The 12,249-nt window shown below is 45.3% G+C and overlaps 1 protein-coding gene across 2 annotated transcripts in view; it reads left to right on the top strand.

Annotated features, from left to right (window-relative positions):
- Positions 1-12,249, top strand: part of St6gal1 (ST6 beta-galactoside alpha-2,6-sialyltransferase 1) — a 133,205-nt gene that overhangs the window by 56,702 nt on the left and 64,254 nt on the right. The gene's annotated exons all lie outside the window — the stretch shown is intronic.

The raw sequence follows: 12,249 nt of genomic DNA, 5'->3' as shown, positions 1-12,249 counted from the left end.
GATGAGATGAGCTAATGTCAACTGTGTGCAGTTTTGTCCTTGGAAAAAAGTATCTTTGCTGAAATACTTTTGTCTGGAGAATGTCCCTGGCCAGATATATGTTAATGAAAGATAAACACATCTGGGGCAGTTGTCCAATTACCCCAAATGTATAGGGAAAGTTGTGCCCAAGATTGAGATGCAATCGTGAGATTACATGTACACATAACATAGAGATGCATGGTAAATGGGGAGAATCATAGCTGTTATTGCACAAGAAGTTTACAACAAAACACAGCCAGTTCATTCAAAAGGCAGTAATCCCATAACGCCTTGTGTGATGGTCTCTTCTAACAGAACCCTTAGTTCTGATAGGTTGACCTTCTGAACTCTAGTTGTCACTGCTGTATACTCCTATGGTCTTTTGCTACCAGGGGCTCTCAATATCTCTTCTTTTTTCATTTAATAAAAAAAGAAAGAAAATTATAATTCTCTCTAGGGCAGCAAGTAATGTGGATAAATTAAAAGCTTGGAGATGACTGGAAAAATTGATAAGTAATGATTTTGAAATTAACTGTATTTTAATGAAGTATTGTTAGATAAAGAGTTACCTGAATTAGTCACGAGCATCTGTAGGACCAAGGCTGTAGTTGAAGTTGACCTAATAATTTAAATTTGTAATCAAGGCAATAATAAACCATTTAGCTATGGAGAGGACAGTCTCAACATGTGTTGAGGCATACATAGCAAGCTTTACATACAGAACAATTATAGGAAGTACCTGAGGGGAATATCTGAAGTACATACATTTCAGGGTAATGAACAAAATGTATACAATTAGTTATAGAACATTTGTTAAAAGGAAGTCCAGTCTCTGGGCAAGAAAGTTCCATAAGCAAAAAGGAATGGGGGTGTAGAATTCGCTTGTGGTTGCCTTATGCTAATATGGGGCGAAGTTGTGCGGTCAGAAGGCTGGAACACGGTGGAAATATGGGAAGAGTGGGCCTTTTCATTTGTTGTCCATGCAGGTGGCATTTGAATCAGAGAGGTAGCTGGAGAGTGCAGCAGAACCCCCTGGAGTGTGGGCTGGAGGGCAGGATGCAGATCTGCGGCTAGACAGCACATCTGTGGTCCAGAGGGTAACAACCTGTAACTCTTTAAATGATTAGAATTTCTGCTGGAACAAATACATGTTAATGGCAGAACATGAAGTCAAGGAGTTTTAAAGAGGAAACTTTTTCTCTTAGGTGTACATTTGGAATATTAAATATATAGTTTTAGCAGATGAGAGAAGGGCAAGGAGAGAGGGAATGCTCCCCCCCCCCAAAAAAAATGTAGGTGGGAAAAGAAACTGTAGTCAGGTAGTATTCCTCTCAAGTCCTTTTCAGCTTGTGGGCAATGGTGAACTTAGGTCTTCCAAATCTTATAAGAATCTTCTTAAAGAGACAAAGACATATTAGCAACATGCTAACAGCGGTGATACTTTGTCAGAGCAAATTTATTAAACCTTTGGAATTTCAACAAAACAGCAGGATAGCAAGAGAATGAAATCTGAAACATGTTTTCTTATATAGCTCAAATCTTGTTTACCTCTTAGTTAATAAGGGCAGATGTGGTAGCTCACGCCTTTGATACTAAAACTAGGATGTCGAGGCTTCGAGTTTGAGACTCATCCACGTGTATGGCAAAACTGTGTCTCCAAATACAATAACATAGCGGTGACAGCAGTGTCTCTGTATATGGCATTAGTGCAAGGATTATACTGTTCATAAAGAAAGTCCTAAGAGCAGTGCTCAGTGAATGCAGGCATTGGTTTCCTGCTCACCTAACACTTTCTGGAGGCTGCCCCTGGACAGGCTTCTGTAAGTGGGATTGCGGTACTTGTGTTCACAGAGGGGTGTGAATGATGGATCGTATTCAGAGCATTTGAACACCACATCCTGCATGCCAAGGGCCCTCCTTGGGGGCAACCATGGAGGAGCACCCATCCTCAGTTTTATGTTGTTCTTTAGAAAAAGATGGTCCTCTCTTACATGGTGTTGATTTTGACGGCATTTGTTTCTGTGGACTATTTTTCAGTCCACATTATCAGTGTGCTACCACAAATCAAAATGGGTGGCAAATCAAGATTTTTTTTTTAATCTTTTAACGAAGTCTCATTGAGGTAACCAGAGCAAAATTTCATAGAAAGGGTATTATACTTGATATGTTCGTTAGTTTAGGGAGTCTCTCTATAGGCAGCTTCCAAAGAAACTGTCAGGCTTATGGAAAATGTCATGTGTTTAGCTCAGCAACACTTATCAGAGATGTCTATCAGTGAAGGGAAAAGTTGTATTCTCAAAGAAGCACAGAGAAATCACTGATGGGGCTCATATGCGATGTGAATCCCCTTTCTTCACATCTAGGGTGAGCTGTGCATCCCCAAGAGCATTCCTGGAAACCTGTAGACTAGGTTCTAGCACCTCCAAATGTAGACCACCTTGCAGCTGTAATTTTCTTCTTTGCCCCTCTCTCTTGGGAGCTGAGACACTTGGGAATGCTGTGATGTTTGGTGTAGGTGCTTGGTCATGAGTGTCTGTTGGCTACACTGACAAACTTGGTCGTATCTGTTTGAGATGCTAAAAGATGGGTAGTCCTGACTAGTGGATCTGCAAAGCGAGACTAGGGCGAGGTATGTGCCACTATCCATTGACGCTGTGGAAAAGTGAAAGCAGTGATTATGCCTGGAAATGCCAAGGACTTTCCCTTTGCCCAAATGACCTTGTCCTCCCCGAAGCATTGGCTAATCCTTATTCCAGCCCACTCACAAGCCTAAGCAGCTGCTTGCTCTCAGCACCCATCTCAGATACCTCTCTATATAAGTGCCCCTTGCTTGGGGAAGTTCTGGGTGTATCTGCCTGTGTTTTATGGATCAAACTGACTTTGGGCATGTCAAAGAAGGTAAGACTATTTTTCTTCTTCAGACTTCATGCTACACAGATCATAGACAGGCCTATTTTTTTCTTGGACACAACACTAGGTAGCACAGCAGTGTGATGATTAATCTTGATGGTCAGTTGGATTGGATGAAGAAACACGGAGGTTTTTGTGAAGTGCATGTCTGGGTGTCTGTGTTCCAGAGACAGACCATGAGGGCTCAATCTGCTCAATGAGCTCATCCCTTGATGGGCTTATGAATGACTTTGGCATTGTGGGGAGGTGGTGAAAGGGACAGGTAGGGCCAACTTGGAAGAAGTTCATGATCATGGCTTGCCCTGGCCCCTACCTGTACTCCCTTTCTGTTTTCTGCTTATGGGACGTGAAGCTCAGCCTGTCACACACTCCTGCCATTATGGCTTTCTGACCACAGCGATCATGTGATCATGGACCAAAAAACATCTGGAACCTTGAGCCAAAGTAAATCCTTCTTGAGTTGTTTCTGTCAGGTATCTGGTCGTGGCAAAGAGAAAGGCAACCAACCCGGGATCTACCTCAAATTTATGTTCTGGATAGAGTGGTCTGGAGGAAATTTTCTCTGTTCCTGTGTAGCTATCTAGACACACCAGAACTATTTATTTTGAAGTCTTTCTGGTTTTTTTTTTTCCCTCCCTCTACTGAACTCCATTGGTACCATTGTAAGAAACTGAATGACCCTAGGTGTGTGGTCCTCTTCAAGAGCCTGTTCTTGTGTGAGTCTGTTATGCTGCTTCTCTGTTTGGCTATGGTAGTTTCATGAGAAGTCTGATGAAACCCTTCCAGTGTTTCCTTAAGATTGCCACACTTTAGATTTTTAAATCATTTTTTCTTAGCTTAGAGTCAGCTGGTTGTTGATTCCCACAAAACAGTAGCTGGGATTTTGATTGAGAACATACTGAAGCTGTTGATCAACGTGCCAAGCTTGAAAGAGAACCAATCGTGCTCCCCATTCCCCAGTTGGTTTATGCTTTTGGGAAGGTTGCAAAAAGTCTCCAGATCTGCAGCTGGCAAGCTGGAGACACAAGAATGCTAAGGATGGATGGATAGGGTTATGGTCTGTGTTGGGTCTCAGACCTGGGAATTGACAATGGTGTCTCTAGACCAAATGCTGGAAGGCAGAAAACCCTAGACCAAATGCTAGAAGGCAGAAAACCCAGGAAGAGATGACATTTCAGGCAAGAAGAACCCTCAGCGGCCCAGCTCAAGGCAGGATGATTTGCATATTGCTTGTGGGCAGGTCAGCCTTTTTGCTCTATATAAGCCTTTGACTGACTAGGTCAGGCCTGCATGGGGGGGGGGGGGGTTGGGGGGAGGGGAGGAAATGCTACGTGCTCCGACTTCTGGTGTAAATAGTAATCCTATCCAAACCCCACAGACAAATCTAGATGAATATTTGACTGGATATCTGGCACATGTGGAGTAGTTAAGCTGCTATAAAACTAACCCTCACAACTATTTGGGGGTCAAATTGTTTTAAAACCAAACCCTCCAAATCATGAACATAAATACATTCTCATTTATTTAAGTCTTTTGAAAATGACCCCCAGGATGTTAGGTAGTTTTTAGGAAGATCCTGCCCATCTTTCATTAAACTGTTTCTTCAAATTGAGATGCAATAATTGTACATGGCATGTGGTCTTTCTCAACTGAAAATGGAATGCAAAATGTATTTCCCAAGTATCTATGAACTGACACTTTTAAGGACTTACATGCAGAGGCTTTAGAAGGGTGACCATCAAGCCAGGCGGTGGTGGCACACGTCTTTAATCCCAGCACTTGGGAGGCAGAGGCAGGCAGATCTCTGAGTTCGAGGCCAGCCTGGTCTACAGAGCGAGTTCCAGGACAGCCAGGGCTACGTAGTGAGACCCTGTCTCAAAAACCAAAACTTACAAACAAACAAAAGGGCTTTTTAAAAAAGCAGCCACATTGCTTATTGCTTGTGGAAATAAAAGTAAAAAGTTTGTAAGACTCACAAACTCACAGGAGCCAGGCCAGCTCACCCGTGTCTGTGTCTGAAAGCACAACTCCGCACAGACCGAGTAATGGAGGGAAGGAGAGAGTGGCTAGGAAGTCAGAAAGGAGGAGAGAAATCAATCTCTTCTCTTTTAGTTCTGAACCATTTTGAAAGTCCTATTCATAAATTTCTCAGAAGCAGAAAAATAAAATAAGCACAAGCTAATGTTTCTCAGCCTCAACACACTCCTGGATAATTAAGGTTTCCGGGTGTCTCGGCTAACCCTGGGGGCACGACACTTGACACTGCTTGCAGCATGGGTCACCACATAAAAGCAGCATCTGTCCCTGCCTGACTCAAAAATGCCATGTTGGCCAGCAGTGTCCCTGGCTGTTCTCCCTTCTCTAGGACTTGATACGTAACCGACTGCTGTAGCTTCCCTCTCTGTTACCTTCGTCTCCCACTCCAGCATTGTCTGGGAAGGCCCAAGCTGGAGAGTCTCCACAGAGACGAGGCCCTTGGAGATGTGTTCTCAGTAGCGGTCATAAAGAGTCAGCTTCATGGAGAGAGACTTTGGTACAGGAGGAAGGAGGGCCTCTCTCAGGACAAGTTCTGGGTCCGGAGGCTGATTCTGCCTCCTTGCTAGTCACAGGAGACCTAGACCACACCTCAGGGTCATTTCTTTGGAGGAAAGTAATCCCTCTGTCTCCCAAGAGCCCTTATGAGGACCAAAGGAAGAGAATGTTCTAGTAATGATAAAATAGCATACAGGTGTAAAGTGCTCCAAAATTTACTCATGGTTATACCCTGCAAGGCTGCACCTACACTTCACTGGTATCCAGAAGGCTGACAATAATCCTTCTTTGTTTGTGTGTTTGTTTGTTTGAGATGGGATTTTACTGTGTAGTTCCAGCAGCCCCGGAACTCACTCTGTAGACCAGGCTGGCCTCAAACTCCCAGAGACCCACCTACCTCTGCCTTCCAAGTGCTGGGATTAAGGGCATGTACCACTACGTTCAGCAGAAGTTTTTATTTTTAAAGACACACACAGTAAAGTATTTGTGAGTGGAATGACTCATGAGATTTGTTTAAAAATAATCTAGAAGATTCAGAAATAGATGGGACTGTAAACAAGAATGTCCATGAGTTGGTCATTGACTTTGGTCCATGGGAGTTCTCTATATCCATGTATATATTCCCATCTTTCTCATTATCTATTGGAGACAAAATTTCATGAAACACTGCTTGTCCTTTTATGTGTGCATTCTGATATTAAACCATATAGCTTCTTTTATTTTAATAAAACTGGTTATTATACTGTAACTTTGACCCTGAGACCAGGTGTGTCAGGATGGTATGGCCATGGGCGCCAGCTTGACTTTGAGACAGTAAAATGATACCTGTTTTGGAAAATGCTGATGTAGGCACAGAGACAAAAGCTCATGGAACAGGTGATTGCCACCCACTGTAAAGTGATCCCAGGTTGTGTACAGTGGGCTGGACAGAACCACCCACTGTAAAGTGATCCTGGGTTGTATACATTAGGCTGGACAGAATCACCTACTATAAAGTGACCCTGGGTTGTGTACAGAGGGCTGTGGAAGTATTGGCACAGGAAGGTCACTTTCTCTGGGAAACTCTTAGAATCATTATGTTGGGAAGGGAGACACACGGAACGCTGATGAGTAGATAACCATTTGAGCTCAAGGATAAGGGAAGTGGGTGGGTTGACCTTAGTTCAGTACGGCTGGAAAGTGAAGGCTGTTAAGGGAGTAGTAACCTTCTGGAATGAGGGACAAATAAAAAGAGCAGGAGTCACGTTAGGCCCTACGAGACAGCTTAAAGATTTCGATTTTGTTTTCTGTTTAGGGTTGTTGAGTAACTGGAGAAATGGCCCTGTCCCACTGGACCTTAAAGGTCCCTGTCAGTTATGTATATGTAGAGTACGCTGTCTGTGTGTCCTGATGTGGCGTAGAAGACGCAGACCCCCAAGGAGGACCAGGCCAGAGCACAGATCTCTTGATCTGTCCCATACTACCCTCCTCCCCTCTGCTGTGGGACTTTTCAGAGGATCCACACAGATAAACAATTTGGGGTTTTTCAAAACAAAAATCACTTTCGCTTTCAGCAAATGGGAAGAAGTGAGAATGGACTCCTCCCATGCTCTTGCCCCCTTCCCCTGCACAGGGCTCCCTCTTTTGCAGCATCACTGTGGCAGCCTGTAAGACTCTGAGGATACATACATGTGGTACTCTTCTAGGTCCATCCTGACTATTAGACAATAACTCATCTCATCTTCCCCCAGAAGCTCTGGGAGGTATCATTACCATCATGATTTGTGTTTTATAGAAACTGAAGTTTGCAGAAGCAGTTGCCTTGCCTAAGGTCACACATCCTACAGTTAGCTGGGATGGAGGCAGCCTGACTCTACCACCTTTTACCCACCACTACACTTCTCTAGATCCCTAGGCAGTAAGTATAATGGTGGTTAAGAGAGTTGAGGGGTCCGATGCTGTCTTCAGGCAGACAACTGATAGAGTGAGCTGAATTAAGGACACTTTGCTGGTGTCTGTTGGCTGGGCAGGGAAACCTGCATAGCATTTCTATTATGAAAAAGACAAGAAGAAACTGGGACGTTTGGTTTTTCTGCCATAGCTTCTCAGAAATCAGCCACCTGAGAAACGCTGGAAAAAACAGATAGGAGGGGTCCCAGAGTCAGAACATGAACTTATGACAGTCCTCTCTCCAAGAATTACACACAGAAGGCTGAACTTCTGTGACACCACCACGGTCATTTTAGCTATGGGTACCTGAAAAAGAAGCCTCTGGAAGCCAGCAAGTGTGAGGACATCCTGAGAAGAGAGAGATGGTGAAGGAAACTCGCTAACATAACCTCAGCGTGGGGTCAAAGAGGTCCTGGGCACACTAGGGATGCACCTGCTTGGAGCAGATCTAAAGATGTACTGTAGAAGCTTTGAAAATAGAATTGTGGTATTAACCACTAGCAAGTCCTAGACAGCTTTCTGAGTGGCCCATGTCATATGCAAACATGAACCGTGGAGCCAAGGTTTTAGAGTCTGAACTAATGTCAGCTGCCACTCGTAAAAGGGGAAGGGACAGTGTCAGCTGCTTAATTACCTGCCCAAACAAACAGAAGCCACATTTCCCAGAGGATTTCAACAGGACCCAGCATCTCATAATGACAGCGTTCAAATGTCCAGGTTATAATTCAGCCTGAGTTTACTCAGTATTAGAGACAAATACAGGAAAATTCGAACAGTGTTTAAAGAAAAAGTAATTAACAAGCATTGACTCTGAGATGACTCAGATGGGGTTGAGGCAGCCATTGTATCCATGCTCTGGTGTTGAGATTAGTGGAAAAACTGAAATCCTCAGCAGAGAAAAACCAGTGCAAAACAGCCAAAACCAAAATAATGACATCTGAAGTAATTTAGATCTCAGCTGCTATGGAAGGACCCTCCAGTGCTGTGGGAGGACCCTCCAGTGCTGTGGGTATGGAAGGACCCTCCAGTGCCGGGGAAGGACCCTCCAGTGCTGTGTGAGGACCCTCCAGTGCTGTGTGAGGACCCTCCAGTGCTGTGGGAGGACCCTCCAGTGCTGTGTGAGGACCCTCCAGTGCTGTGGGAGGACCCTCCAGTGCTGTGTGAGGACCCTCCAGTGCTGTGTGAGGACCCTCCAGTGCCGGGGAAGGACCCTCCAGTGCTGTGTGAGGACCCTCCAGTGCTGTGTGAGGACCCTCCAGTGCTGGGGATGGACCCTCCAGTGCTGGGGATGGACCCTCCAGTGCTGGTGGAGGACCCTCCAGTGCTGGGGATGGACCCTCCAGTGCCGGGGAAGGACCCTCCAGTGCTGGTGGAGGACCCTCCAGTGCTGTGGGAGGACCCTCCAGTGCTGTGGGAGGACCCTCCAGTGCTGGGGATGGACCCTCCAGTGCTGTGTTTCTTGGATGGACCAAGTTCAAATTGGACAGAGCTTTGTCTACATTTTGTTGTCTGTGGCTTCATGGAAAGGATAAAGTAAAACAGATTTCATCTGCCCATCTGATAAACTCTCATGTCTGTTATTATTTTCTTTGTGTTTCATCACAATTCTGTGAATAGGGAGGATTATTGCTATTTTGGTTGTGTGTGTGAGTGTGTGAGTGTGTGTGTGTGTGTGTGTGTGTGTGTGTGAGAGAGAGAGAGAGAGAGAGAGAGAGAGAGAGAGAGAGAGAGAGAGAGAAACACAGGCTTGGATCCTATCAGCTGGCCCCTTCAGTCTCATCTAAAGGGCTTTTGAAAGGAATGCCAAGGGGTGGAGCAAAAGACCTCCCCCTAGCACAGCCAAGTGCAGACCCTTCCAAACATGGTAATTATGCACATGGTCAATCCATCCGCTTATGCAGCCCTGCTGGGTAAAACTAGCTCAGATCTCACTGGGAAACCTCTGTGGGCTTCCTCACTGACCCAGCTCTGTAAGTGCTGGAATTACAAGCATAAGACATGGGTCTCACTATGTGGCAGGCTTGTCTTCAGCTTTGGGGCTTCAGTGAACCTCCTGTGCCAACTTTTTTCAGTACCACTCTTAGCTGTGAGATAGGGATCATAAACCTTTTCATCTGTCCAAATAGAGGCAGAGGGTGGGTGATTTCTAAGGGGAACGTGGAGACCGTGATTTGATTCAGGAACGAACACACCTTACATCTGTGTCCCGTTTGGGGGTTTCTAGAGTTCGGTGTCCTGTTGGCCTTGGTGTCAGCCACTCTGGCTCTGGCTCCCCTAAGGTTCTGTGTTCCTGTTCCCTTTGCCATGGGGCAGTGTTTGAAACGGGAGAACTTGAAAGGGGCAAATATTAGTTTGGTTAAGATGAACGTTTAAGTCTTGCGTTAAGCCAAAGGCAAATATTGGCTCACGGCACTCCCAGAAATGCCATCTCACCTCAGAAAGGAAGACTTCCCCGTCCCACAGCAACTGAGCCAGGCTCCAGGCTCCTAGCACTCTTGCCTACTCCTGAGGGTCCAGATGTACACAGCCTACACAGCAGAGGAAATAAATATTGAGATGTTCCTATTATTTGCCTCAGAGATTGAATAATAAAGCAGGGATCCAAATCTAGTTTTGTCTGTCTCTGGGGTGTGGTTCCAGTGACAGTTACCACAAATCCTCCACTTTGGGCCTTGTCAAGGGCTTCCCAGTTTCTGCTTTGGGGCTCATTTTATTAGTCTAAGGGCCAGCACCCAGGTTTCCATGTACTGTGAGCCAGAAGCAAGCCTGACTAATATGTCCTGGTTCTGTAGCAGGGTGAAGGTGGAGAATTCCATACTTCTCCTGAATCTCTTTTTTAAAAAAAATGAAAAACCTAAAAATGTTCCTCCGACATTCCCCAGCCTCAGTCTCTCCACATCTAGAGTGTGGGAATAGTAGGCTTATTGTTGACCTTCATGAGAGAGTTATCTTGAAACCTCGGAGAATCCCCAGGCCAGGTTTACCTGATAACCTGATGTCTCTTCTGTTGTGGCTGACGTGAGCCGTTCTGGCTGACAGATAAGGAGTCCCTGCACATTCTTCCAGAGCACGTCATGACTTCTTTCTGTGCAGTCAAGCATAACTGAACACGTACGTGACTTTTGTCCCTCACTGAGTCCATAAACAGAGGGTAATAGGAATGTCTACATTTGTTGAATGAAATTCATCACCAAATACAAAAATCCTTAGCATAAGCTTGCTGTTTGGTTTCTTGGGAGCCATGGGTTACAAACATTTACTTTTCACCTCTGGATACACGGAGGTTACAGAGAACTTGAAAGACTGGGACCTTGTTTGACAGTGTGAGCTCCCTATGCACTAAGTTGGGGCTTTGTACTGGCTAGTTTTATGTCGCTTTAACACAAGCCAGATTTATTTTGGAAGAGGGAATCTTAATCGAGAAAATGCCCCCATAAGACCTGCCTGTAGGCGAGTCTGCAGTACATTTTCTTAATTAGTGATTGATGTGGGAGGTGCCACCCTGAATGGTGGTCCTGGGGTCTATAAGAAAGCAGACTGAGCAAGCCATGCATGAGGAACAAGCCAATAAGCAGTACTCCTCCATTACCTCTGTATCAGATCCTGCCTTGGGTTCCTGCCCTGACTTCCCTCAGTAATGGAGTATGACCTGAGAGTTATAAGATAAAACAAACCCTTTCCTCCCCTAGCTGCTTTTGGTCATGGTGCTTTGCCACAGCAATAGACACCCTAACTAAGACAGAAACTAGTTCCAGGTCTTGAGGAATTGTGACAGACCTGACTATGTATTTCGGGGAGGATTGTAGTGGCATTTAAACTTTGGGTGGGAAAAGCTGTTAGGTCTGCATAGTGGACTATCCTATGAGAGTCTAGAAGGTAAGAGTGTTCAGAGAAATGCAGATGGTGGAGGCCTGGCTTTGTGAAGCTTCTGAGGGAAGTTTGGGAGTCCCTTAAAGACTATCTATCGGGGCCATTGATATTTTGGATTAAATATCTGTGGTTCTGGTTGACTGGGGCTGAAGAAAAGGCTGTGATTAACAAGAGACCAGTAAAACTGTAAAATCTTTGCTTTTTTGGGACAATGGATGCTGGTCAGTTGGGCCTGAGGAATCGGCTGCTGTTGAGAAGAGACCAGCATCATTGAGGTGGAATTTGGGAAGTGTTTCCTCGAAGTCAGCACACAGAAGCCATGCACCAGAGGTGGCTAAATTGTACCTAATGCTGAAAGCCAAACCCGGTAGTGTAAGAGTCACTCAGGTGGTACCAGTTTTGATGGCATGAATGGGTCACAGAGAGCAGCTGAGGCTTCTACTGCCTGGCAGAGCTGGAGTCTTTGAGAAGAGACCATTGGTAAAGGTGTAATTTCAGGTGTAGTTGAAGCCCTAGGTTTGAAGGGGTCATGGAGAGAAGTTGAGGCTTGCCACCATGTGGCAGGGTCAGAGTCCTTGAAGAGAGCCCAGGAGAGGCTATTGGTGAAGGTTCAGCCCAGTTGAAACGGAGACCCCGGGATTCTGAAGATGCCCAGACCATTAGATGACTGCTAAGGACGTAGCAGCTGTGTAGTGGAGTCAGCCTGAGCATACGAGACAAACTGTGTGTGCTGTGGATTGCAGAGCCAAGGACATGCGACTGTCTGCGTCCCTTTGGAACCAAGAACAAGGAGGTCGGGAATGAGTCTCATACGTTGGACACTGAGTTATTTACCCTGGCAGTTTGGTTTTGCTTTGTTCAGATTTTGACTGGGCCCTGGTTCTTCCTTCTTGGAGTAAAGTTATTTAATTTAGTTTGGATTTTACAGAAGTCCACAGTTTGGAGACTTTGGAGTTTTATGGACTGTATATTTTAGAGAGACTTTGA

This window comes from Peromyscus eremicus, chromosome 12 (genome assembly GCF_949786415.1).
Source record: "Peromyscus eremicus chromosome 12, PerEre_H2_v1, whole genome shotgun sequence".
Taxonomy (NCBI): domain Eukaryota; kingdom Metazoa; phylum Chordata; class Mammalia; order Rodentia; family Cricetidae; genus Peromyscus; species Peromyscus eremicus.
The sequence above is the reverse complement of the archived record's forward strand: the minus strand, read 5'-3'. Positions and strand labels throughout refer to the sequence as shown.